This window comes from Lissotriton helveticus, chromosome 12 (genome assembly GCF_964261635.1).
Source record: "Lissotriton helveticus chromosome 12, aLisHel1.1, whole genome shotgun sequence".
Lineage (NCBI taxonomy): Eukaryota > Metazoa > Chordata > Amphibia > Caudata > Salamandridae > Lissotriton > Lissotriton helveticus.
This window is the reverse complement of record NC_136073.1, coordinates 422,358,911-422,385,798: the sequence shown is the minus strand read 5'-3', so window position 1 is coordinate 422,385,798 and position 26,888 is coordinate 422,358,911. Positions and strand designations below refer to the sequence as shown.

Here is a 26,888-nt window from a genome sequence, read left to right as displayed (position 1 = left end):
CTAAGCAATAAATGAGACATTATGTTATATATGATGCCTTGTAAAAGGATAGTTGGTAAATGTGATTTTATATCAGATGTGATGTTCGATGCACCCCACTTTCCTGAATCAAAAAGCAACCACAGAATTTCAGTCTGAAAAAACGAATTCATTGATTAATTGTAAAATAGAGCTACAACGTTTGCAATGGATGTACTGGGGATCTTAGTTCCCCGGCTGACGGGCTCACTCTTTACCGCGCTAACTTCTAGTGTGTCATTTTCTAACCTTGGATGGTAGCGATACCGGGGGGGGTGCCGGTGGTGCGCAACAGTGTTCCACTCTAGATCACTTGTGGTTTTTGAGTGGTTGCTGGGAGCGCGCTGCATGACACCACCTATCTACAGACTGTCAACGTGAAGGATATACAATGTAATCTGAGTAATAACCATCAGTGTTACTACATGTTGACATACACCGCGAGGGTCCCATGTTGGAAACTGTTACCACTCTTTCTTTATTAACCTGCATTGGAATACTGCTATGAGTGTAGCACTAACATGCATACTTATGTTCCATTTCTTCGCCCCCCTTTTTAATTACTACAAACAGGATACTGAACCTTGCAGTGTCTACACCTGCCGCGACACGTTGGTACATAGAGCGGACCCATTCTGGGTGAGTGAGCTAGTGTGCCTTTTAAATTTGCCTGCTACTTCTGTTTTGAACTTTTACTAAATTTGGCGAATGCATGATCACATACACCCTGATGTGAAGCATGCACATTGGTCACGTTTATTTTGCAGTGCCACAATTGCATGGTCATATTACTAACTTTTGCATTTAGGCTGCACTGCAGACCATAGAAGAGCGATGAACTAACCTTTATGATTCTTTTCTCCTACAGGCATTGTTGTTGATCGAAAGGTACCAACCACTTTTGAGGGTGCTGTATGGGTGGTCACTAATAGTGTTGAACTAACAGACCACCGACCAAAAAGTGTAGAATGATCAATAACAGGTCCTGAAGAATTGCCGTCAATCTGACACTAGGCAAGAAACAGGTTGGCCTGAGCTTTAGCGCACAACCCTGCAGCCTCTTTTGGTTTTAATCAGGATAGTGACCACAGTCATTACAATAATTTTGAGTGGATCACTAACTCCTGTTTTATATTTCACACATTCCACATATACACATCTACACTCAAAAGGGCCCTTACACGTACCGCACCCAATGGCTAAGAAAAAAGATCTCCGCCAAGAAGGCCCCATCACAGGCGCCGATCGGGTATTGCAGCGCTGACCCGATGAGGAGCAGATCCAGTGATTAAGCAAGACACCTAGCTGGCTGGGAGTGTGAGGGTCTATTTCTGAACGGAGAAAAGATTTTCTCCGACCTTCATTAGCACTCCTATGCTCTCTTTACACACATTGACCTGTAGGACACATTAGGAACAGTATAACTCTTCCTGTTTTGATTTCCGTGGGCCTGTATGCTGGACCTATCAATTGGCCCCTAGTCCCCCCCAGTTGTTTCATTGGTCTTAGTTTGGTGCAACATTTATGGGGTGCGGATTGAAAACGTAGTGTTCTGAACGTACAATTCTACGAGAGTATGTCTGCCATTTGAAAGTTTCAATATGCCAACTTTGAACTGACGAAGAATCTAATATGTACACACAGTTTTATAGTCGTTGAATAATAATCTAGAAAAGCATTGACTTTTTCCTGAAAGTGTATTTCCTGTGGTAGATAAAGAGTATACAAAGCCACCAAAACACTGAAATCAACATACTTTTTAAGGATTACTGTTAACACAATGCAAAGTGTGTTCGGATAAATGTGTTCACTACTCTCCACTGATAGTGAATGAAAAAAAATCTGTTACATGCAAGTTTATTATGATTGATGACTACTGTCCTACGAGTGGGCACACTGGCAATTGTTTTATATTTTAGTTACATCTTTGATGATCATGGAAGTAATAAATCACTGTAACATGCTTTAGCTTTGACTTCTGGGTCATGTGCACCGCTTCCAAACCCCTATATCTTACAGCTTTGAGAACATTATTTTGTTTTTTTACTGGCTGCAGGGATGGTATTGCACTTGATATGGGAACACTTAACAGATATGTCACTGGCTGCTTCACAACTTTTTAGAGGTAGGTTAGGTAGGATGACCAGAAACAGAGACCAACATATGGGACATTCCACAAACACAGAACGTTGACTAACAAGTTTGCATGGACCGAGGGCACAGAATGACTGACGGCACAAAAGAAAAAAAATACCAGCATGAGGACCCAAGATGAGAACTGCAACTTGTACACAATGTATGAACTGCGGTAACTTAACTGCTTTCTGCTACAGGTTATTCAGTAGAAGCACACACAACATGCCTCACTCTATGCTCTGTTGCCCCTCCTGGAAAACAAGTGCAAGTTCTACATTTACTGAAATTTGCCGGGAGAAAGAATGAAAAATCAGTACAGTTTCTGCAAATTTAGAATGTCTGGTCTCCCTAAAATTCGGGTGAGGCAGAATTATATCCAATAAGATTAAATTAGTTTTCAGTAAGCACTACCCAATTCAAAAAACTATTTATACAGGAATGACAATGTGTGATTATAAAAGTGGCTTAATTTTATTCTCAAATACTCGCTCTTGCCAATTTTCAACGTGTGTAAATCACCAAGCTACGAATAAGTAAAAGGCAGAACAAGACGTCTCGAGCAAATAGATTTTGCAGCACTTCCTGTCCAAACTTATCATCGAGGAGGAAGCTTCCAAATAAGTGTTAACAGAAAGCTTGTGGGTTAACTAGACCATGTATCCAAAAACATCAGTTTCTATTTCCCTGATCCAGAGCGCAACATATCAACACACAAATGTGTCTTCCAATTGATCATTTAAAAGTATTTTATTGCCAATCAGTTTAGTTATGCTTCCATTTTCTACTAATGCCAATTTCCTTCAAATTCAAACCGGCTACTAAGTTTCCTCAATGCATTAAAGAACAAGCATCGGCATAGCCAATAGGTCTCGCCTTTGGGACCTTATAAGTGTTTAACCATGCAACAGTTGATGTTGTTGCACCAAGGATATTGTGCTGGATAACTAAACACTTATAAGGTCCCAAAGGCGAGACCTATTGGCTATGCCAATGCTTGTTATTAGGGTGAGCGCTCTAGGAAAATGTAAGTTCAGACAACTACAGACCGTGGTTCCAGTATAAAATTGTACACAACGTTTAATATGAGGCTTATGCTTCTAGGATGCTCTCTGATTAGATGCAGATATCTGCAAAAGCTTGAAAGCGAAATTAATGATTCTTTGCTTTCAAAATAAAATGTTCATTAAAAAATGCAACTAGAAAAACAACGTTTTTGGAGGGCATGGCTTGGACGACAATGAGGGAAGTTGCCTGTGCCCAGAGCTCTGCTACACCCGGGGATAAAGCAAGATCCATACATGCAAGCACCTCACGAAACTTAGAAAAAACTACACCAGAAGATATCGGAAGAGCCAGTGCACCTGCTGGGCGGAAAGAGACAGACACGGGGGGACAGGAGGACAGGAGGACGGAAAACAAGGAAATCGGAGAGGATGGTACGAAGAACTTGCGGACATCCAAGATGGCTCCCGGGACCAGGGGTAGGTAATCTGCAGAGGTGGAAGATCGAGGAGGACAAAAGACGGGATCATATCCCGCAACCCAAGAATGGTCAGTGCAACCCCGCCAAAGACGCTGCACCCACGCAGCAGAGCCCGGTAAAGAGCTAACAGAACAGCCAAACCACAGCGTGTGATAGCAAAAGCGAAACTGATTCAGCTAGTGGAAGCCGCCATCTTCTTATAGCTCACTGGTAAAGCAAGATCGAGACCGCAACCGGGACTGCACCTACCCTGCCCTGCACACCAACGCACGAGAGCGATCTTTAATCTGAACTCAAAAACAAAAAACCGAAAGGGGGGGACTGCCATCTTGGGAGAGCTGGTGAAAAAACCCACAAAGATTGCAAGCACACACCGATCACGCCGCGGATGCCGCTAAGCAAGGGAGGAGGAAAAAATAAAAATCTGGACGACCGCACGCAACCCCTAGCCACATAACAGCAACAAAGGAACCGCTATCCAAAGAAAAGGTCAGTGCAAGCCAGGTACAGCGCCTCGCAAGGAGTGACAGAGAAGTTACCCCCCCCCCCAAAAAGAAAATGCAAAAGCGAAACCGATACTGCCGTTACAACAGCCGATACAACCGATACAGGCTGCCATTTTAGCCCGGTCATATCAGCACGAAACTGTAAGCGCACCCCCTACTGCCAGAAAACAACAAGTGCTACAGTGCTAACAGAGGGCAAACGCAAGCGGTGTGGAGGACATTAGTGCGGGGAAAACGTGCGCAGCCCCCAGAGTGGGAAGCATGAAGTACAGCACAGATAGCAACTAAAGAGGGGGCAACAAAGAGGAATCCGTCACACGAGCGATGCAAAAGAGTCACTGATCCATCCGAAGTAGGCGGAAACCAAGGTGCCAAGAATCACTGCAAGAGAAAGATCAGTTATAATCTGCAAAGCAGCCCAGAGGGCAAAAGTTGGAATCCCGTACTACCACAACCGCGAAAAAAAAAGCCAGCAGAGCGTGGGCAGCTTCGACAAGTAGCTTCAACAAACAGCACATAACAAGAAGATCACACACCAAGGGGCGAGCCAAACTAAATACTCAAGACATTCCAGTCACGGCAGAGAACACGGCTCGCATTACCCGGTCACACACAAAAACTACCCCTACTGAAAAGCCAAAAATAACGCAAAGAACCGAGAAGGGGAGCTTGAAGCCAAAATCGAACGGAGAACGTCGAGCCACACTCTGCACCGCAGAGTCTGCAAGCCATCCGGACCAACAGGGCAAAAGCAGGAGATTTGTGCTTCGCCAGGGAAGAAGAGGGCTACCCACCATGGCTGGCAATCAACCACCAAAAAAAACCAAACCAGAAGGTCATGCAGTCCCCTCCATAAAACAGAAACCAGATATAAACAGCACACTGGACAGTATACTTAAAAAACTGGCAGAAGTCCACGACCTTGCCAAGACAACCAAACTAACAACAGACACAATCCAACTTGAACTGGCTGCAGTGAGCGCAGACATCCATACTGCAAACACAGGCTATCTGCGGTGGAACAGCAAGTGAGCGATATAGAAGACAAGGGCCTCCACACAAACAAAGCGATTGGCATCCTAGCTAAGGCGACCACAGTCCTTCAAAAACAAGCAGCGGAGTTTGAGGACTGCAGCAGAAAAGGAAATATAAGGATACTAGGAGTACCAGAGGGGGAGGAAGAAAAGGCAGGCTCGTGCGTGACTCTCATACAGGATCTTATACCCAAGCTCACGAAACTCCAATTCGAGAACCCCTTCGAGCTAGACAGAGCATACAGAGTGCCAGCCTTCAAACTAACAAACAGGTCGGGCCCAAGACCAATAATCTGCAAACCACTACGGTCACACCACACGGATGCCATCTTTGGGGTAGCGAGGAAAAACTCAAATCTACAACGGAAAGGCCACAAAATAATCCTAACACAAGATTACTCGAAGGCAACTGGGGACATAAGAAAGGGCTTCTCAGCCCAAAGAGACAAACTTAGGAAAGAGAACATCCTGTTCTCCTTCGTTGGCCCCACTAAATTCAAGAAAAGCAGCAAGGGGAAATCGCACACATTTGAAGATCCAATGGAACGGTCACAACACCTGTAAGGACCCGCCAACAGGAAATGGAGACCGCAGCAACGACATCAAGCAAGAGAAGCGCTTCACCGGAATTAACGGCGGAATAATCAGAAGAGACACGACGAAACGCCTAAGCTCAGAAGGAACCTATACTAAGGAACAATTATACACCTCAAACAAACAAAGTCTACCTCAGGCACACACCAGTGTTCATTACACACCATCTCAACTATAACACTGAGACTAAGATATTGTGACCAGACACTAGAACCCATATGAAGGCCCCAGTCAGCACAGCCGAAACATCCAAGAGCGGCGATCTACCTCAGCAATATCCTTTCTACGTACAACTATAGGGGCTGACTGACACTTAAATGCTACTCATAATTTCGGGACCATAGCCTATAACAATAATGTTTCACCAGTTCCAAACCAGATATCCCAGGGAGAGGGCGGGAGGGATCTTGCCGTCGCACGTCTTCAGCATGATATTTTAGAGACGGGAGGGGGAGAAGGTGGTGTCTCGTCTGTCTAGTCTGTCTTGTCCATTTGTATTGTTGTGTCCACGTACATGTCCACAGTCCAATATCTGGTAAACCAGTTCACTTGATAGTGCTACTAAAACGAGCGATCTTGACTCCAACAGGCTGCGGTACACCAAGCGCTATAGCCACCAACCATAAGCAGTCCCCTAAACAAAGAATGAGGAACACACAAGGTACACAATGACACTTAATAACACAGCATCAACACACCGCAGCAACACTGCCCTGCAGGCAGACCTGAAGATAGTTTCGTTCAACGTGAAGGGCCTAAATCACCCGATTAAGAGGAAAAGGGTAATGGACTACCTAGCAAAGACTAAAGGGGATGTTATACTAGTACAATAAACCAAACTATCCAGGGAGGAAGCTAATAAGCTCAGGGCAAAGTGGATAGGACAGGTAGCCTGCTCACAAGCTGTGAGCAAGAAAAGAGGAGTCATCACCCTTATTAATAGAAACTCAAAGATATCCATTGAAAACAAACAGTGCGACAAGGATGGTAGACTACTAATAACTTACCTGAAAAGTGGCGACTAAACCAGTCGTAGCTAACACATACGCACCAAATAATGATGACAGCATACTGGGAGGGAATAGCGAAAAGACTGGAGACAAGCGACCCGAACCAGATGATAGTACTAGCAGGAGACTTCAACCTGGCATTAGATTAAACCCTAGACACACAGTCGGCAGCCCAGGCCAGACCCCCCGCTTCACACAACACCCTAAAGAACATATGCAAGAGATTCAACCTGAAAGACCTCTGGAGACTTCAACACCCCGACACCAGAGACTACACCTTCTACTCCTACCCACACAACTCCTACAGCAGAATCGACTACATCCTTATCTCAGGCTCCCACACACCTAATAGAACACACAGAAATTGCGGCAAGAACAATCTTCGATCATCATGCATCATCCTAAAACTATCAGGTTGCCACAATGAGCACCCTACCCGCAGATGGAGTTTTAACAACATAGTCATGGCAAAACAAGTGGACAAAACAGAGATAGAGCAAGCCATTAAGAACTATATTGCAGATAACATACCAGACACAGATCCAAAGACACTGTGGGACGCACTCAAAGCAACAATTAGGGGGACGCTAATTGAAATTAAAGCAAGATGAGACAGGAAAACCAAACACCACCTAGACCAATTAGAAATAGACATCAAACTAGAGACAAAACACATTAAGGACACCGCAAACTCCAACTCACTGATAGAGCTCACAAGTAAAAAGTATGATTTCAATAGAATTCTGAGCGAGCAAGCAGGCTTGTGGATAATGAAATACAAACAAATTAACCTCTGCGAGGCAAACAAAGTAGGAAAAACCATAACATCATACCTAAAACACAAACACTCCATCTCATCAATCACAGCCGCAAAAGACATCACACACACCCAACACAAAGACATACTCCGCACGTTTAGGGACTTCTACCAAGAACTATACAAAGATGGACCAGAAGGACTGTATTGCCTACCTAGACAGATTGAACCTGCCCAAGATATCGACGGAAGAGGCGCAGGCACTAGGACAAGAAATAAAAGCTAAGGAGATCACTCTGGCTGTCAACTCACTGAAAGACAACAAAGCTCCAGGGCCAGATGGCTACACGGCCAGATGGCTACACGGCATCCTTCTATAAAGCGTTCCAAATCAACCTAATCTCGATTATGAAAAAAGTTTTTAAACCATTGCGAGAAGGAGGGGGAAGAAACGAACTCCATGACAGAAGCAAACATTATAGTCATCCCCAAGGAAGGCAAAGAAAGGCAAAGAAAGGCAGCGCCCCCAAAACTACCATCTCATCTCACTCATCAAGATAGACTGTAAGATATACGCCAAAATCCTAGCCACGAGGCTAAACAACCTGCTCCCACAGCCGATTAAAAAGACACAAGTAGGCTATCTGAAAACATGCATGTCACACGACAACACTAGGCTCCTCTGTCATGTGATCGAACACTCGAACAAATCTGATAGACCAGCAGTAGCAATAACACTAGACGCAGAGAAAGCCTTTGACAGTGTGTCCTGGCAATTTCTGGAACAATGCATGCGAACATACAACCTGGGAGAAAGCTATATGAGGAAGGTAATGGCACTATATACATCCCCCAAGGTACAGATAGCAATAAATGGGTCAACATCACAACAGCTCAACCTATAACGAGGTACACAGAGCTGTCTCCTATCCCCGGCGCTGTTCCTTTTAGCCCTCGAACCCTTAATCACAGACATCATGGCCAACAGTAATATGAAGGGAGTATCCATCAACAAAACCACAGTCAAACTCGCGGCCTACGCGAATGACATACTGATAGTTACTGAAGACCCAGAAACGGCCATCACAGCACTCATGAACACCATAGGTGTATACTCTACCCACTCCGGATACAAGCTAAACAGGGACAAATCGGAGTGTATGCCACTCAACATACACACAACCATAGAGGTAATCTCCGCCTCCGGGCTAGCGTGGCAACCTGGGTCTGTCAAATACCTAGGGATCCATTTCGGGAAGAACTTAAAATCCACCCTAGAGCACAACGAGAAACTAACCTTAGAGAAGATTAAAGCCCTCTTGGAATCCTGGTCACCCAAATTCATCATATGGTGGGGGAGAATAGACACCATAAAGATGATGATAACTCCAATAGTAAACTACCTGGCGGGTATGCTCCCTCTCACAGACTATTTCCACCGCAAGGTAGACCAAATGATAAACAAATTAATCTGGCGCGACAAAAAACCTAGAATAGGTCTCCCCAAACTAAAGCAAACAAAGAGGCTAGGAGGGCTAAACGTAGTGGACTTCAGGACATTTCAGACGGCCTTCATAGCCAGACAGGGAATGTACTGGATACTACCAGACCAGAAATACACACCAACATGGCTCTCCATCGAGAAGGCCATTCTAAACAACACCAGCCCTATGACTCTCCTCACAGCTAGCAAGCAGGCACAGATGAACAACTCTATACTTAAAAACACAAGACAGGCGCTGCTTATGGTAGACAAACTTGAACATAGCATCAAAAACTCACACTGGGAATCCCTATGGCCGAACCCAAAGATCAAATACAGGGAGAAATCCCTGGATATAGAATAGTGGAAAAGACAAGTGTTCTCCTTCCTGGTACAGCTAGAAGAAGGGAAACCCCACTTCTTTAACAACCTAAAATCACGACATAACCTCAGGGACATAGAACTCAACAACTTCCTTATAATCAAAACAGCCGTATCTAAAGCTAAACTAACAAAACACAAGCCCACGATCATTCAATATATGGAGAACCTAAACATAGTCGCCACCAGGTGTCCCATATATACAAACTCCTCCGCCGCAGCACTTCAAAGCTCAACATCAAGAACACAAAATACTGGGAAGCCCATCTAGACACCAAACTCAGAGCAAGAGCTACACACCCTCTGGGCGTCCCCAGCGAAGAACATGATCTTCCCAGTGCTAGCGCAGATAAAATTCTGGCTACTGCATCAAACATACTGGACCCCAGCGTGCTTAGCAACGTTAGGACTTAGAGAAACCGACTGCTGCTGGAACTGTGACTCGGAAAAGGGAGACTTGGTGCACCTCATATTCCACTGTTCGAAGGTTAGAAAGTTCTGGAATGAAGTCTTCACATTCACAAATAGGGCCCTAGAATGTACACTAAAAGAAGAATTTGCCACAATTATCACCGCACTCGTAAGTGTAGACACAATCACACAACAGGACAGAAACCTCCTAGACTTACTCCTAACATCGGCAGCCAAAACAGTGCTCGCCAATTGGAAGGACACAACCAAGGCCACGTTCAAGGAATGGCTGAACTGGGTGATATTCCTCAGAGGTGCCGACAACACGGCACTAAGATACCCCCCATGGAAGAATCCCAACAGAGGGATGTTGACTACCCTAGACAAGTTTCTTAACCTTTACGAACCCCCATGAATGGAGATAGGGCAAAATAAAGTCACAACTAAGAGAGAATATAGAAGCACTAGGACAGTCGACCATAATGCATGCACCAACACTTGAATGTTCTATGTTATGTGTAGGAACCCCGCGTAAGAGAACTACCGCAACTACCCCTATGTTTTATGTTAAATGTTTACGAGGCAGAGGGGGATCCGGGCATCGAAAAGAGTGCTCAATAGCCTAAACACAGTGGCAATTTCACCCTAGAACCTAGAACCAAAATTAAGAAAGCCCCATCGTAAATATCCGCGAACGGTCTATTATATATACTGTACTGTAAAATACCAATAAAAATATTTTTAAAAATAAAAAAATAAAGTTTTGCTTAACTACTGTGAAATTTTAGGTACCTTTTCTTTGAACATCATTTAGTAAAATGTGTTGATTAACGCTAGTATTTCCCAAAAATATTCATAATGGAAAAACAGTAATCTGTTTCAACAAAATTATAGGAAGCATGAAAATAAACGAGCATTGACAAATCCAATAGGCATGACATTAATGTTCAGCTTTGTGGTTGTGTCAATGGTAGTCTTCTTTTGACATGGTTTTTGTAAAACTATATTTTTGTGGTACTTGCCGAGCCCTCATCATTAGAGCAAACATTGGCAAAAGCAAAAATATTTTTGGTCTAAAAACAACAAAAAACACACATTGCCACAGTAGTTCTACACAGTGATCAAACCTACTTTTGGTGCCAATATGCTCCCGTCACTCACAGCGTATTCAGCCAGTAGATAGAGAAAGAGAATTTCAATGAAAACAAAAGGTCTTGGTTAATGCCAGACAGGCACATAGAAATGCTGCATAATTTGCATTACATTGTGTAAAAACGGTGTCATTTGCTCCTTTCTTTATTACATAGTTTAGTCAGCCATGTCACAAAACATGGTCCTGGATTACAGCATAATTCCAGTAGCCCCTAGGAACTAAAGTACAAAATCTGCAAGACTGAAGGCCAAAAATGCCACTCTCACCTAACGTCAATGGGTCTTCAAACTGGGCGGCAGCCCCCCCCCCCCACACCCTAGGGGGGACCTAAAGTTATCAAACGGGGCGGTGCCTAGTCAAAAAATGCATTATGCCCACAACAGTTTTTTGTTTTCAGTGGAAAAAATGTAATGGGCCATCACCAACATTATTTGGCATTTATATCCTGACTGGGAGAAGGTGTCAAAAGAAAAGGACTCCAACCTTCCTTCAAAACTCCCACCCTCGCTTCAAATAATCAAACTGTTGATACTTTTACAAGTTAGTAAGACCTGACTGACCAAAAAAATATGTTTGGCAATCATGTATTTGGTTGCATTTTTAAAACGATAACAAAACATACATGTAGTGTTTAAATAGGTCGACATATTTCAACAGAGCCAATTTGATAGAATAATTGTGGAAAAAATGTTGAAGGGGGTGTTTGTTTTTGCAGATGGCGGGGCATTACACAGTTTCAAGACCACTGGGTTACACAAATTGGTCTGTAGAAAAGGTAGATAAGTCCCCGTGCAAATGACAATATATGACTTTGAACGACCGTTTCCACAAAGCAGAGAATGATCAGGAACTGAGGCGGCCCAGTTAGACCCTGCACTGACCTGCGCTTCGGACTCCAACTGCTGTGCTGCTGTGCTGAAGACCAGGGCTGAAACGGTCCCTCCACGAAATTCCCAATCAGGGAAAGGGAAAAAGGACTGCGAGGGGAAATGTTAGACATAGTAGAAAGACCGCAGGCTATACAGCCCTGCCTTGACTCTGCTGATCGTCTGTAGTGCATAAAGAAGCCTTGTTTTGTGTCTGACAGCATCCAGATCAGTTGTCCAGGAAATTACAATATTCTGTTCGAAATTACAATACTAAGACTAATATAGATAAAGATAGTTATTATTCCTACTTTTTTTTAATTAAACTATATTGAAACTGGTTTTATCACGACTTTGAAGGGTTGTGGCTCAAAGGCTTACATTTGTAATCCGTCTTCTACCTTCTCATCTCTATTACCCCTTTTGCTGTAAGTACTCATGGTTGGTAATTTCTAATGTATTTTCCAAGATGGCGCCAACCCTTGCGGCCGAGTTGATGGAGGTTTCTTGCATTTTCACAGTATAGCTGCAGCCAGCTCTGCCCAGCACAGGTACAGCTGTGCCGGACTCAAGTTTGGGTCCTGTTCTCACTGCCAGTATACCAAGGCTGCAGGATGGGCTCTTCTCGGCTTTGCTGAGCGGGGGCTTTTTTGCTCTCCTGCCTCATCTACTCCTGGAAGACGCAGGAGCAGCGCACACTGTATGCGGACGAGCACTTCCACGTCCAGCAGGCGCAGCTCTAATGCTCAGGCCGCTTCGGAGAGGTAACTTGGAGGCCTCAGCGCTGTTAAATACTCCACAAAGAAAACAAGCGCGGCCGCGAATGCAGCGTCCCACGAGTGCTGCTAGTAACCGCAAGCCATAGGCCGGAAGTCCAGAGCGATTCCAAGAGGTCGTTTTCCTAGTGCAGCGCATGCGCGCTGCGCTAGGCTCGACCTAAAAATCAGGAATGCAATATAATCATCAGTGGCTCTCATATCCACCAAACACAAATATGGCAGCCACATGTCTAGAGAACGCAACATCTGCCAACTTTGCCACAGAATAGGGTGCACTAACACAGGACGGTGGTTGGGGCACAAGGACAGATAGTCTCAAGGCAATACATTATTCATCTAGCAAAGGTGGCTTGAACTCCTGGCTCAGCTGTTGTTGTTGCCTCAAAAACTCACAATTAGCTGATTGACAGCGCAAGTCTCCATTTCAGTTCAGACAGCAGTGACATTAGTATTACAAATCTAAAATGAGCATCATCTTCTTAGATGATTTTGCCTGGGGATGTGGAAGTACAACTAAATCATTCAGGTAGAACTCCTATTGGCACTTTTAAATAAGTCTAAGAAACATAGTGAAGAGCACAGAGATACAAAAGGCATTAAGCTTGCTTATGCATCTGGTCACCGTTATGACCACAATATAAGTTTTTAAAAAAATATTTTTTTTAAAATATCATAAAAGGGCAGTACATTACGATCCAGCAGCCGATTTAGACCCTTGCACAATCACACCATTCAACGAGATATATATAAAAATTCAAAGGCACTGAATAATTTGGAATAAAAAACAAGCTCATCAGACCCAGTCAGTTTTCTACAATCCCCTCCCCCGGTTATATCTCTAGTGCGCTCCTCACTCCCAACTTGCGAGCAATGTTTAACTTCCCACTCCCAGACCCATGGATAATCAGAGCTTACTAGATATGGATGGGTGGTCATTGTAGGAGAGTCGGGTCTGCAATCCTATGATCACCCAGATTTTTGCTTTTTGCTTCACTGGTTTACGACTTTCCCTGGCTGTGGGCCTGCTAATCAGACCCACAGCCTAGCTGTTCTCTCTACTCCAAATTGTACCCAGGTACTGAATTGGCACTGGGCCCTCTCCAAGTCCCTGTAACCAGGGCTGAGGTGTACCCAGAAGTCTCCCAGGGGCTGCAGCATGTATTATGCCACCCCTGGGTTGACTAACTAAATCAGACACAACTGGCTGCTTGACAGCTGGGGCAAGGTGGTGTAATCACCCTTTGCTTTAGATATAGTATTCCTATATCTAAACCTACAATGGACACCTATATTCCTATCAGTCACTCCTATGGCAGGCCTTGACAATCCTGAAGGCAGAGTGCGTGGAATAAGGTGAAATGGTGCTCTGGCATGAGCTGAGTCCGTTTGCAGCTTGCGGAACCAAGTCCTAATAGCTGTTCCATGATAACGCATACCATATACTCTTAAGTGCATTATAATCCTCGCGGTTATATGCCAACTCTGGTATCGCTTTATCAAAACATGTCGAGTAAGGTGTCATACGAATTGGAATACTAACCCCTCGCCAATTCTGGTGACGGGGTTAGCATTCCACCCTTCTAGAGGGACACGACATGTATGTAACCTGTAACCCCGGTTAAAGTCAGACATAGCCTCAACTCCACAAGATGGATGCTGCCACCGAGACACAAGTCTGCCCTCCTGCTGCTGGGAGTCCTCCCAGCACAGGAGGCAAGGACAAAGGGTTTCCTGCCAGGGGCGGTGCCAGCACCGTCCCAGACAGGATTTTGTGTATCCTAGGTAGGCAGGGCTTTAGAGGAAGGTGACTGCAAGTGGCACCCCGGTGCTCACTGTGCATAGGCCGGCTTGAACCAGTTCCAGGGGCACTCCAGCCCCTGATCTGGGGAAAGCCTGCCAAAGGAGAGGGGTGTAACCACCCCCCTCCTAGTCCCACCCATAGGGCAGGACTTAGTCGCGTGCCAGCGCCCTTTTGCAGGATAAAGGTAGGAGCAGGCCCCCTTCCAAATTAGATCATCTTTGAATCCTGAAACTACTTTCCACGAAAGGAACTCAAGACTTCTTCCTAAGATTTCTCCCTTGTGACTAAGGAGTAGTCACCCTGCAGCAGCAGGCACCAACCAAGCATCGCGGTCTGCTGTAAGTCTCCTCACCGGATCAAGACTGCCCAGCTCGACGAGAACCGGCTTCCCTGGCACCTCTGACCTCTACCTGCATCATCAGCCCAGCTGTGATTCGTGGGTGTGACGAGACCTCGAGGGACCGGCCATCTTCCAAGACTGCACGACGCTTGACCAGCACGACTACCGAGTGACCCTCGACCGAGTGCTTTGGGGTAAGAGAAGCCCCAACCCTGAGCAGCTCCAGCACCGAAGTTCAGCTCCCCTGCATCCACGAGATCTGTGTGGGGCCCTTCTGCTCTTTGCTGCTCACCGCGTTGTCCAGGTCGCTTGCCCGTTGGCTAGTGGCCCTCTGACGACGAATTTCGACGACAAACACCGCTGGTCTGGTTGCTCCAGACTGGCCCTTGCTCCCCTCCAACAGAGGAGCACCCTGGACCCTCCTGGTCCACTCCAGACGCCATTTTAAGTCCACCGCGTGGGCTTGCATTTGCCAAGACTTGTTGCCCCAATCCTGGGTCCAGCGACGTCGACAGCAGATATCTTCGTGGGACAGCTCGCACCTCCATCCTGGTCGCCGACAACGCCTCCTGGTCCGAGGGACTGCAGAGCCCAGCAGCGCCTACTCACCTGGTTGAGGTGACTTCGCCCGGTGCCACTCTGGTGCCCACCTAAATCACTGGCTAGTGATTCAGAACTTGGTCCCCTCTGCTTACAGGTCTTCTTCCCGATCCAGGCTTGGATCCCCAAGAACTTCTTCACTGGTCGCCTGCCAGCAACTTCTTTCTTCAGGCTCCTGGTTCATCAACGAAGAAACCCGACGACATTTGAACCCTATGCAGCCGCAGCCCCTGGGCTAGGTAAACCGAGTACTCCGGTGCTCCAGCATAGACCAACTCTCTAAGTGTCTAGATCCACTTTCGTTTTTGACCTACCTAGTCGGGTTCGCCCGAAAACACTAACTTTGCTTTTACTAGCCTCCATAGACTTTTTCCCGCCTTACGCGTGAGAGTTCCCACTCTGCACACGACGTCCCTAGGCCTCCTGCTTGCAATCTAAAGGTTCAGTAGTCAAGTCCTAGCGATTCTAAAGCCTATGAGAATAGTTACGTACCTGCTAGTATTTCGCATTCCACTTGTATAGTATATGGTTTTTCGTGCCCCTCGGGCATTTGTGTAAATTGTGCGACTTTAATTATTTCTTTAAGAGTTTTGTTGTGTGCTTAGCTCCCTGTCTCATAAAGAGCCAGGGTAGTCTTGTTATAAATAAATATACTTTATTTTTCATAACAACTTGTGTGGTGTCCTTTCACTTGGTGTTCAAGGGGTATATGTGATGGTAAAACAGCTGGCTTAACACGCCATCTAGAGTTTAGCCTAAAGACTGCACGTGTCCATGCTACTAGGATAGCTGGTCTATCAGGTTGACTTACAACCAAACATCAATAAGGGTTGTTTGGACTGATACATAGTGTTCACTAGAATAGTGAGCACTGCATATCAGGCCAACTTCTCACAGTCATCCCCCAAATATTCAGGTTGCAGCATTTGGCCATGTCAGGAGGTTCTGTGCCCAGTACCCCTCTCCAGTCCTCGAAGCACTAACCTGTAGGGCCGTATCTTGGGACAGGGCACAGCATATGAAAGGAAGTACCCTGCTCCCCACATCCCAGAGAGCAGATATTCGTGGGGCATCTGCCCATAATGTATATGGTCACACGAGAATAGTAGGTCCGATGCAGGATATGCAGTTAGATTAGGCAAAATCCTCGGTATCCCATTTGGTCTTTAGTTTATTCAAGATGTCTGGGGAATTGTTAATTTCTAGTATATAAGCAAGATGGTCCCTTTAGGCAGCAGTTCTCTCTCACGATGTTGCCCTCGAAGCACAGAGTCTTCGATCAGGGTGGGTCATTAACGAGTGTCAAAGCTGAATGTATTTAAAGGTCTCTGTGGGCGCTAGCTCATATTCCGCTTGCATTTCGGTAAGCGTGAACATTGAGCCCCCTTTCCATACATCATCTAGTGTGGATACACTAATGGAGCTCCACTTTGTAAATCCCCTAGTTTACCACCTCTTGGGATTTCACTGGGCATGGAGGGGGGTCATTTCCGTTGGTTTTCTGCTCCATCCCAGGTTTGTGCAACTGCCTTCATATGTGAATGTAAATGTAAATGTAAATGTAGTTGAGCTTATATAGCGCACAGCTACCCGCAGTGGGTTTCCCGGCGCTTGCTTAGGGAACCCTTCCTGGTATTCCCCTGTGAGATAGCAGGGTATCCACAAGGTGAAAGTCAGGCATCCCGCCGCGAGGGGCCGTTGTGGAGATTAAGCAAGCTATTGCCCAGAGTCGCAGAGTGTGAACCCGTGAGTCGAGGAGGCACCGGGGCGAGAATTATAGAGTCCGTGGAATTTTTAGCCCAAGACCCCGCCGAGGCGGGGAATTGAACCCTGGTCCAGGACCGATCTCAGCTTCCGGGTCTGCTGCCTCTAACCCCTGAGCCACACTTCTCCAGTAGGTTTGCGGTGGCAAATCAATAGCGCACCCCCTGATATCCCTCCTGACCCCAAGTCAGTCTCTCTAGCCTATATGCCAGGTCGTCCCACACAGCAAATGCCTAGTTGTTAACCACTGCTAGCTGAGTGGCCCAGTAGTATTAACGAATGTCAGGCAGGCCAATCACTATCATAAACCCCAGGCATGAGCTTTTGAAGAGCTATGCAGGACAGAGCAAGACCTCCGTCCTGTTGCCAAAGTCCTTGTGTACTCAATATGGGGTATTCTGAAGAGCATATATCATTCTGGGTAATGTCATAATTTTGAACATCGCCTCCCTACCAGGCAGGGAGAGCAGTAAAGTCTTCCAATGCTGCACATCTGCAACAAAGCAGTCCAGTAGAGTTGCAGATCAGTCGTGACTTAGATCCCCAAGTATTTAAATCTATCACTGGACATGGGCATAGGGATGTCCCTGCTCAGGGTGTGGGTGAGGCCCGTGATGAGGTGCATGATGGATTTTTCCCGGTAACAGTGCATCCCAAGCAGTGGTGGGCGACACAATGAAGAGGTGATGGGGCAGGTGGAGGGGGCGAGGGGACCGTTAATAAAAAGTTTAAAAAAACACTTACCTGGAGCTTCCAGTCGCCTCTTGCATCACGCCTCATCCTTCCGGGTCCCAATAGGCACTGAGGCAGTCTTAGACTCCCTGTGCTGCTCTCATGCTATGAGAGCAGCGCAGAGATTGGCCTGAGCGGGCTGAAAAGACGCTCCGCTTAGACCAGGGAGAGTCTGTGCTGTTTCTCCAGCCCAGCTATTCAATGAAGCCGGGCTGGAGAAACCTAAGTGCTCATGCATGTTTGGCAGGCCTGAAAATGCTGGCCAAACACATGCGCACTATGAAGTGCACATTGCACTCCTCATTCCCCTCCCATGCCCTACCCCTCCCTGCACAGGTTCGCCCAGAGAGAGCAAATGAAAAATAAACTACTGTAGGAAATAGTTTTCTTTTTCACCTGCTGGCTCTCAGGCAGTGGCACCACACTCCTCCGCCATTGCAGAGGAGCAGACCCTGATCCAGAGTTCTTCCTGAAGATTGGGAGGATCTGGCTCAATCTGGATTTGTTGGGGGGAGGGGGTAATCTGTGTAATAAAATAAGATATTGTCAACGTACATACAAGGAAATACGCTCTTCCCAGATGTCTCCCCAGTGTATATTTTGCACTGGGGGGTCCTGTCTGACCCACGTCGCCAGGGGCTCCAAGGCCAGGCAAATATCAATGGGGATATCAAGCAGCCCTGTCTCGTCCGACTATGTAGAACAATGCCCCATTCACCCTGAACTGGGCCATGGGGTCCCGATACAGGAAACATATCCATCCTATGAACTTGGTCCCAAATCCCAACCTAACACACCAGACATCCAGTTCTACTCTGGTGTATCAAACGCCATTGAGGCGTCCATTGATAACACCATGACGGACAATCTCTCATTCCTCGACCCGGCTAGTACCCTGAAGAGTCTACATAGGTTTATTCTAGTTCCCCTGTTTAGCATGAAGCCTGATCAGTCCGGATGTACAAGGGAGGTCGCCACGACTGGGTCTCGTCTGGTCCCCACAACAGGTCTGCCCTTCCGGGGGCCAGGGAAGGCCCTTAATTTGTAGTATTGGAGCTGTGGCACGGGGTCCTCCTCTGACCTTGCAGTCCTCTGCCTTCTCCAGAGGTCCACTACAGACTGCCCAAGACTGCTGCTGTGTGCGACGTACTGTTAGGCCAGGGCAGTGTTCCTGTCCTTCGCCTAAGTTGGGGGGCTGTTGAGGTGATTAACCATCAGGCCATGATCCTTGACCTACCTGCCCGGTGAAAGCCTTTTCCCACAATGGTAGAAGACAAGTGAACAAAACCTGCTCAAATGAACAAAATCAAACTACACACAAACTGTTCTCTAGAGGGCCCCACCCGGAAGGGGGATCTGTCTAGCACTGCAGAGAAACAGAGAGGGCAGCAGACACCATTGTATCCCTGGCGAACTTACTTGTGGCAATTTACAATTCCCAGGATGAACTGGTGCACAAGATTTTTATATATATATTTTTTTTTTTTACAAATCGAACGAGCACATAGGGCCCTTACCCTCAGAGGTCCCACTAAACCCCACTTGACCAGTGTGCTCTGGGATATGCTGCAAGGTTTCACCTACATGATGTCTGGAGAGATAGGCGCCCAACGAAGAGGTTATTCTCCTGCTGTACCCTTGCTGCAGGAATCGATAGTCTACTTGATTACTGTTTCTTCTGTCGAAATAGCACCTTACATTACAGAGGTGGCCTATTTGGGGTGATATTTCGGACCATTCCACAGCCCTACATAGTTTCAGGAGCAAGCCTGGTCACCCAGTGATCCTGCTGTGGCACCTCCGTGCGGAGGCATGAAGGGATCCCCTGTTTGTAGCGACTGTAAACAACACGTTAGTACATTACTTGGATGAAAATTGGGGCTCAGCAAGCAACAGAGCCTTTTACTGGTAGGCGATGAAGATTGTCCTGCAGGGGAGTTGCATTAAAACCTCCTACGGGGGTTTGCCAGCAATTAAAGTTGTGACATGCACAAGTACGTATAAAACTGAAGGAACTGCAGGCACTGCTACTTTCTCGCCCGCAAAATATCTGAGCTTGGCATGAGGCCAGGATGGAGCTACTAGAGGACAGGCACAAACATGAAAAACACACATATATGGCTTATCGCCAGAGATTACAAATGGAGAGTGGTAAAAAGGGAGCGTTGCTGGTCCGATTGGTCTGGCAAGAGCCCCACAGGTCCCACATAATGACTTTATATAATGACAGAGGAACCTTGGTCTGCACACAGAGAGCAATTAATGAGGTATTCCATGCCCATCTATGCCATGTGTATGTTATGTTTCATAGGGTACCCAATATAGGCCAGAGCAGTATCCTGACACTTCACCTACATTTACCGTACCATTACACTACTTGACCTATTACCTAGTTAAGCACTGCATAAGATGTTGTGGGGTTTTCCCCGAACACTGGCCTCTTTAATTATGCATGAATATTCTCAGAATCACAACAGGATTACCATCCTCTGCATAATAACTATGTATAAGGGTCATACCTTTAGTCATCCACGACCAACATGACACAGCAAGGTAGAATGCCCTGAGGGTACCTTTTGGGTATATATACACACCATTCCTTTGCCAGGCATGCAGAGGAGAAAGACTTCCATGCTGACACACTGACGCGAGATGCTGAGGTTCCTGCACGCAGACACTCCAGCTCGCACGAGTCTCACATCCCTTGCGGGGTGTCCAACCCGAGACCAAGACGGGGTCCCACAGTCTCTCACTATTAATGTAATGGGGTTGGCTTCATCCTAGGGGGATACTTGGCTCTACACCTACATACATGCTAGGTACACTTGGGTACATCTAGTTAGGGTTGCATCGTAGGAGTACGCATTATGACCTTCAAGTATTTATATACCTGCATGTATTAATTGTTTTAGCACTATGGTAGGAATCTACCATCCTTTTACTCTGTTGGTGCTTATAATCATTTATATCTATTTCTGTCTAATGGTTGTTTCAGCACACCTATTTTACACTGGAATAATGCTGGTTCAATAAATGCTTATTGAAAAACGTACCCACTGTTTATTCTTTGTATCTCTCTCCGAGACAGAGTGAGCAAAAAGTACTGTACTTTTTCCACGATCCCTGATGGGACAGGGTTGTCATGTTCAAAAATTGCCAAGAACTATTCTCTCCTTGGTAAGAGGAGTTTACAGTGGCACTGTGAGCTAGCTGATATACAGGAGAACATACCCGGTGGGGTTGTCTGAAATCAGTCTGGACACCAATCCCACAGTCAGTTGTCTAAACGTGCATATCCTATATAGGTTTATAGGAAATACACGCCAGTATAGTGAACTACTGTATCCCCCTTCTGACAGGTTATGGGAATTTCCTGCAGACAGCCCCCTCCCAAGTGTCAAGCCAGATACCAGAGAAATCCTAGATGACCCATTCTCTAGAGAGGAGCTCCTTGCAGCAATCAGACGCCTCAAAACCGCAAAAACCTGCGGTAGTGGAGGTCTGCCCATAGACTTCTATCATAAATATGCTGATATTGTGGAAGACAGACTCCTGGAAGTGTATGAAGAGGTCCTGCACATTGGTAGCCTACGGGCCACAATGCAGGAGCATTGATTGTAATGGTGCCAAAACCCAGCACGGCCCAGATGGCTGCTTCGGCCTTAAGGCCCATACCTCTCCTTAACAGTTGTAAAACGTCTTAGCAGGGTGCTCGCAGCACACCTACTTCCTCAGATACACGCCTTAATTCATACAGAGCAATCGGGCTTCATTCCACAGCACAATAACCTTTACAATTTACATCGGCTGGCCCGCATATATCATGCCCCATAGCTCCATGATGATGCTTATGCCCTAGCACTGTTACACATCAAGCAAACATTTGATTCCTTGACTTGGGACAACCTATGGTGTGTGTTGCACAAAATGGGTTGGGCCCTAGATTTTCCTTCTTTATTCTGACCTCAACGCCAGGGTGCGTTCAGGTGGAGTGGTACCTCAATACTTTCGGTTGAGGTGGGGTACTTGGCGGGGGTGCCCTCTCGCCCCTCCAGTTTGCCTTCAACATCAATCCCCTAGCATCAGCGCTGCGAGGAGCGATACGCCTGTGGGAGAACACTGGGGAAGACCAACCATGTGGTTTCCCTCTACTCTGACAACGCCCTGGTATATTTGTGGCAACCAACCTACTCAGTGACTATTCCAATTAATGTCATGCACGGGTATATAGAGCTCTCTGATCTCTGTTAACCTGGATAAGTCTCTATTAGTTCCGTTGGGGAAATTGGTGAGGATACCAGTTAAAGAAATTTCTAGGTCGGGGTTCCCCTGGACGACTGCCAATGTTCGGTATTTGGGGGCCCTCTTGAACTATACAGCTCCAACATATCTATCTCTCAATGTGGGGAGGGGATGGGGGGGTGTTTGTGCCATGATCTGATTCTGGAAAGATCTACCTCTGTCTCTAAAGGCGGGATAGCCATTGTAAAAATGGTCATTCTACCACGATACCGCTATGCCCTCTAGAGCATCCTGTACGCGATCCCCAGTGTCAACTTTCGCAATTTAGATAGCCCTATCGCGGATTTACTCTGGGAATAGAAACGTAGGGGTGTTAAGTTTGCCACACTAATGACGACACAGGGCCATGGAGGTGTTGCGGTTTCACATCTTGAAATCTACTACATGGCGGCACACTTGCAGCATGCGGTTCACTGGCTTGCCCCGGAAGACAACTGCAAAATACAGTTCCTATGGCACACCAAGACAAGCGTTTCTTGCCAGTCCTGCTAAAGAGTGGGTCGCAGGTGCCCACCACACTCTCCTATATTGTTCGACTAGGATTCAGTGTTTGGGAGGGAGTGGTTCAGCGCACGCCTTATGACTCTGACATGCCATTGTGGTTTGTGCAACCCTTCCTAAAAAGTGCCAACTATGTTGGTGCAGAGATGGAAGGACAGTGGCTGTGAAACTATGGACGACCTCTATCCTGGAGGGGAGTTTATCACTGGGGGGTATTACCTCAAATATGTCAAAATTTCATCCAAGGCTAGCACACGCCGCCCCTCTCCAACTCCAAAACAACACTACTACATATAGCTCATATCTGTAGACTAATCTCACATTTACAAGGTGCTGCGTAATGATTTACCGCCAGCAATGCTCCGCGTGCCGACCAAATAGGAGGAAATAATAGGGGACCCCATAACAGCTGGGGAACGGCTAGGGGTATATTAAGGCGTGCAGACAGTCTGCTCCAATTCCCGCTTCAAGCTGCTGCAATACAATTTTGTACACTAAACCCACCTTACTCCGCAAGCCTTGACCACCCTGCTGAGTGCGCACAACATATAGTATGGTCTTGTCCTTTTCTGCTCCCCCACGTATTGTAATGGTAGGGTCTTGTCCTTCTCTGTCCCCTTCCTGGCAGGAGGTATTGCAAAACCTGAATAGAGCCTCGGGATGAACGATACCGTTTTGAAATCTGCCAAGTTTTGTGGGGCTTGATTACCTCTCCTGCAAAGAAAAAATTGAGCAGACAGTTTGTCCCTGTAGGCCTGTTGTTGGCGAAGCGGCGCGTAGCAATTAAGTGGCTTAGCCCGATGACTGCTACATATGCAGCATGGTTAAGGAATGATTCTGAATGGGCAGTTGTAGAAGAGGTGCGAATGCGGCACGTTCGTAGAGATGATAAACTGGAAGACGACTTACGAGCTTGGTCAGCCATGTTCTTTGAATTAAAGGAACCACAGGTAGTAGCCAACCACGGGGTTGAGGTCCTGTGACATACTTGCTACCCTACCTTTGCTGGGGTAAGAGCTGACGATACCCTGTGCTATGAATGGGTGCACCATAGGCAGCTCTAGACCATTTACCCTGCACTTCTATTGTACCGGCGGCGGAGGGGAACGTGCACGAAAGTGGGGGAAGTTACTATTTTTCCCCGTCCTCCTCAAACTCCCCAAAGGTGTCTTTCAGAGACAGTGGTCTCTACTTGCAAAAAATGCCTTCTGAGGTGAACCACAGAAGTTCCCCACAGAAACCAAATTTACTTGTACATCGCTCTAGTTTTGGAAATAAAACCGACGTGAAACAGCTTCTTGAGGTATTTAAAACAGAGCGAAGCAAACCATTCCCCCACAACACTACTTTTACCACGAATAAAGATGAAAGGGTTAGCCAGTTTTCTTTTCTCTTCTCAATAAAACAGAAAACTTAAGTATCAACTGCCGCTGTAAAGTTGACTGTGGTTTTCCTTGGCGGACAAAAAATTGGGACAGTGCATCCTTTTCTTGGTTTAACGTGATGTATCCAAGACAACAGCTGCGTTTCATTTTTCTCTAAAAAGGGTGAAAAATAAAACGTTCGAGCAGCAAACCTGCTGTATGCATTTTCAATCGTTTTGAGTTTCGAGTGGGCTTTTGATGTATTGTTTTCATTTTAATAAGAGGTAAAAAAAAATACAACTAAAATGTTGCCGCTATATAGACAGCCTGTTTCCAGTTAGTAACGATGAGCCTTGGTGACAAGTGTTTAAGGATTCATCACAAACACAGAACTATTAAGATCCCATGATGGAACACATTACAATGCTTAAACATTCAAATGTTACGTCATGCAGACAAAAAGGTTTTTAACATATGGTAGTGAACTGTTGTCACCCTTAAACTCTACTTATACAGCAGATATACTCAAGATGGGTTATGATTTATTAATGAACTCACTTATTTTGATTACAATATAACGCGGTTAGTCACTTTCTTGAAAATCAGAAGAATCCTTACAAATCGCATGCCAAAGAGGACACTGCCAACCACATTTACGAAGCAGGTTCACTTGTAGAGCTGGTCTATTATAAACTGCAAAGAAACAAAGAACAACGATAAGAGTGTTAGATAATTACATACGCATTAGCCATATTTACACACATGAAAGTTTGTTTTTTATTTGAACACCTGACAAAGACCGCGAAAAGACAAAAAGTTGAGTAAAATCAAGTACTCCTTGTTCTGCATGAAAACAGTAACAGAGCGGCTGCCTCGAAAACAGTAGGGGCTTTTCCGGTTTTCAGGCAGAAGGCTGCAATGATGCTTAATGACATAAGTGCTTGAGCCAGTGGTTGCAGGTGGGGCTCACTGGCGCCAATTTTTTTCTCATCAGTCTTTGACCCAAAGCGAGCGAGAAAAACGAACACGTGTTAATGTAGGAGAAAGAAAAAAGAAAGAAAAATAAAGAAAGAAAAAATAAAGATATAAAGAAAGAAAAAAGCGGGTTGCAAAAGAACATGGAAGAGTTAAATAAAGTGACAGGGAGTGTCTGGAGGAGGAAGAAAGGAACCGGAGGTGGAATAAAGACCACAGCAGTAGTATTTGGCACCCCCGACATTCGATAGCGGTGGCCTGCGGTTTCTGAGCAAAACGTTGGGCCTTGGCCCTTATTCTTTTACAAATTAAGCACTGGATATAATAATTAAGGCTCTCAGTTTTCAGTTTTTACTTTTTACAGATAAATGCAGACAGAAATGAATGGGTTTTTCTAGACTTGCTTTTAAAAGCAAAAAACACAGAAAAGTGTTATTTTGATACTCACCTGGCTGTCATTCATTAATTCCAGGCAACATTTTCTGCAGGGTGACAGCATATGGAGTTAAAAAGCGAAATGTAAGTTCCCTAAATAACAGCATCTCTCAACAGACGTTTGTATTACAATGCTAATATTTTCAAGTGGATGTACTGTTTAAATACATTTGGCTGCTTTAAGTGCTAAAAACCCACCACACCGCAAAGTATGGGTGCACATTTTTCAGTCAAATGTGGAAATGTACAAATCACAACTTAATTTATCCACAAAATAAATAAAGATGCACTAGCTAGAAGGTATAAGCACGTGTAGCGCACTTCTGAGTAGCAATACGTCCATCAGGCAAAGCTACTGGGGAAGAGGAGTGTAGGTCTGGAATACAAGCAGATTTCTTCATCTTCACAAAACATTTACCTCGGGAGGGGATATCCAACATCCTTAGCCTCTCTCAGCATCCTATCTCCTGATTTACACTCAAACTAGCTGTGTAGTCAAATAGGAAGCCACACCAATTTCATAAGCAGGTTCTTAAAATACATACAGAGACTAGGCAAAATCAGTTCTCACTCAAAATCACATTCCCTCTGGCAAGTCTGTCTACACATATATATATATATATATATATATATATATATATATGTAATATTTATATAGTGAGGACCTAAGCTGAGCGGATGTCACTCGTCATTTGAGCCTCTGACTGCATGTAATATCAGCATAGATGGATGGGTAGAACAGTAACAAACATGTCTATTACAGATTGATTACAGAAGCAGGGGCACAGTTTGGCACAGTTCTCAATAACCATATCTTGTACACAATCGTCTGCCGATATTGTGGTTTAAGTTGGGGTTGGGTGGCTGTTATGAGGTGAATGAGGAGTGGCCGAGCTGAAAGATTTAGTGAAAAAAGGAGGGGGTCTGGAAATCTTTCCAAATGTAAGATTACAGAGTAAGAGAGGAGCACAATGAAGATAGCTTGTTTATCTGTTGTCTCGCTACAACTGGCTTGTGTTACAGGTGCTATGGGTTATTTCTGCCAGAAACTCAGTCAAGTTTGTATGTGAATACAACATTGTTCTGATGCATAAGCACTCAAAGCTCATGTTTAAGGGAGTAGTTAAATGGAAAGTGGGTTTGAGAAGTACGAGTTCAGTGCCTAGGACGGTGGCAAGTTGGGACCTGCTCCCGTAGAGGTCAAGGTCTGTGCAAAAAAGCAGGACCGGGTGAATCACCTTTTAGGTCGCAGTCTACCAGACAGCTTAGCTGAAGGCATCTTGGGGACCTTTGGAAAGCTTCCCTGAGAATACATTCCACCCACTTGGCTTTGTGGTTTGTAACACATTTGCTTGGTTTCCATTTGCTGGCTTCATTTGTTTTTAGGTTGTCCGGCTTGAGTTAGTCACTCTCGTACAGCATACCCTGTTTACTTTATCCTTCCACCAGTGTTCGCTCTCTGT

General features: G+C 45.7%; 1 protein-coding gene across 2 annotated transcripts in view; it reads right to left on the bottom strand.

Annotated features, from left to right (window-relative positions):
- CHD9 (chromodomain helicase DNA binding protein 9) overlaps positions 1-26,888 on the bottom strand; it is a 2,123,706-nt gene that overhangs the window by 1,915,506 nt on the left and 181,312 nt on the right. For both annotated transcript variants that reach the window (XM_078670246.1, XM_078670247.1), the window contains exon 3: positions 24,574-24,708. The gene's annotated coding sequence lies outside the window, so the exon portion shown is untranslated. The remainder of the gene's footprint in view (positions 1-24,573; positions 24,709-26,888) is intronic.